We start from the raw sequence: 5,568 nt of genomic DNA, 5'->3' as shown, positions 1-5,568 counted from the left end.
TGCTGACGCTGTCTCTCTTCACGCTGTCTCTGTTGTTCACGATCCTCCAGCTCTCTCAGTTTTAGCTCTTTCTCCCATTCCAGCCAATTCCGCTCCCCGGATGCCGAACGTCGCCGGGAGGATCCTCTGCTGGCCAGCGAGCTTCGCCGGGAGGGTCCCCTGCTGGCCGGGGGGGCCACGGCGCCTTCGGTATTTGCTGGGCTCCTCCCCACCCTTCCCTTAGGCATAGGAAGGAGGGGTCTCGGGAAGCCCTCAGCAGCCGGCTGACCACTCCCAGCTGGGACAGACACTGGGGCCTGCGCTGCATTTGCCAGGCTGCTTCCCTGAGACACAGGGATCAGTTCATTCGCGCGATCTTCCTCCTCCAGCCGGGCAATGAGCTGTGCTTTGGTGAGCCTCCCAATGCGCAGCCGCCTCTGCTTGCACAGCTCCACCAGGTCGCTCTTAAGCCGCTTGGCATACATCTTCCTGCTGGCCACTCACCGGCCTGTGTGCTCACAGCTCCCCACAGTTCCCAGGGAGACCCCTAGTGTGCCAGCCCTTCTCGAGGTCACCGCCTCTCTGCCAGGGTCGAGCTGCAGACTCCTCCGCCCCTGGGACCACTCGCTGCGATCCCCCCGGGGGACCCTGTTACTGCAAAAGTCCTTCTCGCTGGTCACACACTCCCAGGGGTAATAACCGTCTCTCTCCCACTCTTCAGCCGGCCTGGTCCCCGTCAATCCCCCTTCGTTTTACTGCTCCCCAGTCACTTACTGCAGGAAGCGCCGTCCACGGGGTGCAGTAGATCCCGCCGCTGCCACCAGTTGTCATGGAGTATTGGGGAACTCAGGGCCCTGCACCCCCGGCTTCCTGCGATTCACCATGACTCTCAGCCAGCCAGTAAAGCAGAAGGTTTATTTGGATGACAGGAATACAGTCCAAGACAGGTCTTGCAGGCACAGACAGCAGGGCCCCCCCCTCAGTTAGGTCCAGCTTGGGGTCCCAGGGCATGCCAGCCCACCCCCCTTGGGGGGGTCAGAGCCATCTCTGCCTCCCAGCCATCTCTCCAGCCTCCTTCCAGCCTGCTTCCAGCACTCTGCCTTCAGCGACCCCTCCCACAGCCTTTGTTCAGTTTCCCGGGCTAAGGAGTCGCCTCGCCTTCAACCCCTTCCTGGGTTCTCATGTTACACACTCAGGTATGCGCCCTCGGGCAGATCCCATCCTACAGTGCAGACTATCCCAGCACACTCCCCTGTCAGCATTCACACACCCCAGCAAGAACAGTCCCAGTTCGTCACACCCTTCTCCTGTCTCCTCTGGGCTGAGCCTGGGGAGGTGACAACCCTCCCAGCCAAGGCTGAGGCCTCTGCCCTCCCCCAGCAGGACACTAGTGCTGCATGCAGCTCTCCGCAGCCATGGGGCGCAGGCGGGAGGATGCCCTCACTCTCTTGCAGCTGCATGTGTGGCGAAGATGACTGGCAGGACCCTGCTGTCAGCCACGCCAGCAGCATGCGTGGGCTCCAGTGCAGGACTCTGCACTGACATGGGGGTTGCTGAGAGCTGTCTGGCCCCAGCTGTGTCGCTCCCAGCCCTAATTGTCCCACAATGGCTCAGGAATCCTGAGCTGAGGCTGGGGCTTGGGCAAAACATTCAGCTGCAAGCCAGCAACCAGAATGGCTCTGTGCTTTGCAATCACCCTGGAGGAAACCGAGTCGTTCCCAGTGCCCTCCCAGACCCAGACCCAGTCCCTCTCCCCTCTCTCCTTGCTGCCAGCAGGTCCCTTATCTAGGAAGTGATCAGCTGAGCTGACACCACAACAAACGCATGTTCTGTCCTGTGCGGCAGGGAAAGGGCAGCAGCTTCCCGCAGCTCAGCCAGAGATGCTTTGTAAAGAGGAATTAGCATCTGCCGCTTGGCCAGGGGCACAGGCCTGGGCCCCGCGTTTCCTCGCTGCCTGAGCCGAGGGATTCAGGGTTGGATTTCTGCTGCCAGGGCGAGCAGCGCGCCGTATTGACAGAATCCGTGGCAATCAGCAGTTTAAAGGGTGACAGATTCCGAGTGCGCCAGCCATTAGCAGGGGGCCAGGCGCGAGGAGAGCTTGTGGCAAGGGAATTGTTATTCTCTTTTTTAAAGCAAACTCTGTTGAAAAGTGACATCCCGTCCCCCTCAGGAGCCTGGGCGCCTGCGTTCCCTGCCCAGCGGTTCCTGGCAAGGAGCTCATGGATCTGCCAGCTAGGCCATTTGCTTTCATTAGCTAGGCTTGTTCTGGAGACCCCCCTGGGCCGGGAACGGGCCGGAGGGTTTATTTAGCTACACTTAAAAGTTAGGTCAACACAGCTACATCGCTCAAGGGTGTGAAACGAGCCCAGCCCTGAGTAACAGGCCAGGCTAACCCCAGTGCAGACACGGGGTGTGAAACGAGCCCAGCCCTGAGTAACAGGCCAGGCCAGGCTAACCCCAGTGCAGACACAGGGTGTGAAACGAGCCCAGCCCTGAGTAACAGGCCAGGCTAACCCCAGTGCAGACACGGGGTGTGAAACGAGCCCAGCCCTGAGTAACAGGCCAGGCTAACCCCAGTGCAGACACAGGGTGTGAAACGAGCCCAGCCCTGAGTAACAGGCCAGGCTAACCCCAGTGCAGACACGGGGTGTGAAACGAGCCCAGCCCTGAGTAACAGGCCAGGCCAGACTAACCCCAGGGCAGACACAGCTGTCTGGACAAGGTAACTACCTTGATGCAGGGACCTGGGGTTCCTAGCCCAACCCTGCCATTGGTGCAGCTGCACAGCTCTGCAGTGAGCCTCTGTGGGGTCGGCATGTTCAGTGAATGGAGGGTCCATCAGGGCCACTGGACACCAGTGGAGATCCCAGGTCCTGGGACTAATCCCAGCCCTTCGCCTCCACAGACCTGCTCTTCGTTCCCTTCCGCCTCCTCCCACCCCAGCCTTGGCTCCTGCTGGGCTTAGACTCGACCTCTCGGCCCAGGCGTTCGCTGTCTGGATGGGCTGGGCTTTGAGGCCAGGCCTCTTGCTTGTACAAGCAGGTTCCCTGGCTGAAATCCCCCAACTCATTCCCCTGCCACAGCCCCACTTCTAGGAGATCCCTGTTTTCTGCAGAGCTAGGGTTACCATACGTCCTCTTTTTCCCGGACATGTCCGGCTTTTCGGCAGTCAAACCCCCGTCCGGGGGGAATTGCCAAAAAGCAGAACATGTCCGGGAAAATGGCGGCTCTGTTTAAGAGCCCGGCTGCCTGAACGCTACCAGCTTCGGGCAGCCCCGTGCCTGGAGACCCTGCGCCGCCGGAGCCCGGGAGGGGAAGTGCCCGGCTGGGGGCGCAGGGTCTCCAGGCACCGGGCTGCCCGAAGCCGGTAGCGCTCGGGCAGCCCGGCTCTTAAACAGAGCCTCCAGCGGCTGGGGCTCTATTTAAGAGCCGGGCTGCCCGAGCGCTACCGGCTTCGGGCAGCCCCGTGCCTCCAGACCCTGCGCCCCCAGCCGGGCACTTCCCCTCCCGGGCTCCGGCGGCGCAGGGTCTCCAGGCACGGGGCTGCCCGAAGCCGGTAGCGCTGGGGCAGTCCGGCTCTTAAACAGAGCCTAAGAGGAGCAGAGCCTCCAGCTGTGGAGGCTCTGCTCCTCTTCGGCTCTGTGTAACTTATACAGTGTATAAGAGTAACTTATACAGTGTTACGCAGAGCCGCCGGAGCCCTGGAGGGGAAGTGCCCGGCTGGGGGCACAGGGTCCGGAGGCAAGGGGGCTGCCCAAAGCCTGAGCGCTACCGGCTTCACGGTTTGCTGGGCAGCCTCCAGACCCTGCGCCCCCGGCTGGGCGCTTCCCCTCCCGGGCACCAGCTGCGCTGGGGAAGCGCCGGCTGGGGGCGCAGGGTCTGGGGGCTGCCCGGGAAACCGTGATGCTGGTAGCACTGGGGCAGCCCTTTCCCCCTGGCTGGGAGTGGGAGGGAGGAGGGGGCGGAGTTAGGGTGGGGGAAGGGGCGGAGTTGGGGTGGGGCTAGGGGTGGGGAAATGGGCGGGGCCATGGCCCGTGGAGGGTCCTCTTTTTTTATTTATGAGATATGGTAACCCTAGCAGAGCTCTTCGGATCCCCCAGTCCCTCTCCACCCTCAGCCCCCCCGCAGGAGGCTCCTCCTGCCCAGGGGGATGGTTTGGTCGGCCAAGGAAGATGGCCTGGGAACAGACAGGGTTAGGACATGGCCACCCAGTGCGGTGTAGCTGCTCAGGTGTATGTTCTCCTGTCCCAGAGGGAAGGCCAAGATGCTGCAGAGCTCTGGGAGGGGCAGGAGAGGAAGCCAGGCTCCCAAGTACTTGGCTGAGCACTGGGGGCTGGAGACAGACAGGGTCAGAGGCCAGGCCAGGCTGGCCGCTGGCAGACTGGAAAGGTCACAGTGGAGACCCTTATGCTGAGTCTCCGAGTGGCTGTTGCTGGTGGCTGTCTGCGGGTTTGTATCTGACAGTTCTGCCGGCTCCCTCGAGTGTCTCCAGGAACTGTTGCATGCTCGGCAGGAGGCCAGTTGCAGCCCCCTGCCAGTTCTGTGTGGCCAGGGGGCCGGCAAATGGGGGCGAGCACTGGTCAGTTATTGGCAGCGTTTTCTCTCTCGCTTGCTGGCCAAGGCTGCTCTGGAGCTGTCTCCTGCAGAGTTCACAGGAAAGTTTTCAGACTTGCTGCGCCAGGCTGTCCCGCCTTGTCCCCTGCTGACCCTGGAGCTAGTGCTGCTTGGATTTCCTCCACGTGAGCCTTCACGGCTCAGCACCTCCGTCCTCGAGAGGGCCAGCACCTGGCGCTCATTCCAGGCAAGCCCCAGCCATGTCCCGCTCTCTCACACTGGTGCATCCTGGAGGGACTTCTCTTTGCAGGTGTCATTGGTAGGGCCCTACCAAATTCACGGCCATGAAAAACGCATCACGGACCGTGAAATCTGGTCTTTTATGTGCTTTTACCTTATGCTATACCGATTTCACAGGGGAGACCAGTGTTTCTTAAATTGGGAGTCCTGACCCAAAAGAGAGTTGCGGGGGGGGGCACAAGGTTACTTTAGGGGGCTCACTGTATTTCCACCCTCACTTCTGCGCTGCTTTCAGAGCTGGGCAGCTGGAGAGCGGCGGCTGCTGGCCGGGATCCCAGCTCTGAGGCAGTACCATGACCTCCCTACAATAATCTTGCGACCGCCCCCCCCCAACTCCTTTCTGGGTCAGGACAGCTACAACTACCACACTGGGACATTTCAGATCGAAATAGCCAAAATCATGAAATTGACGATTTTTAAAATCCTATGACCCTGGAATGGACCCAAATGGCCCATGAATTTGGCAGGGCCCCAATCATTGGTCACTGTCTGTGCTGCCCCAGGCCTCCGGCAGCCCTGGCACATCCGGCCCTGGCCTGTTTGCCCGACCCGTTACTGGCACTCACGTCACGGCTGATTCCCGCCCTCGGGCACTGTGGCTGGGCTGACGCTAGGGCAGGGCCCCTGGCTATTAATGGGGGTAGCACTGAATTCTCCCATTCCCCAGAGATGGCCCCACCCCCAGCTCTAGGGCTGGCACCGGCTCCTCCACATCTGGGGCTGGGAGTGAAGGGG

The sequence above is a fragment of the Malaclemys terrapin genome, chromosome 13, assembly GCF_027887155.1.
Source record: "Malaclemys terrapin pileata isolate rMalTer1 chromosome 13, rMalTer1.hap1, whole genome shotgun sequence".
Taxonomy (NCBI): Eukaryota; Metazoa; Chordata; order Testudines; family Emydidae; genus Malaclemys; species Malaclemys terrapin.
Note: the sequence above shows the minus strand (reverse complement) of the source record.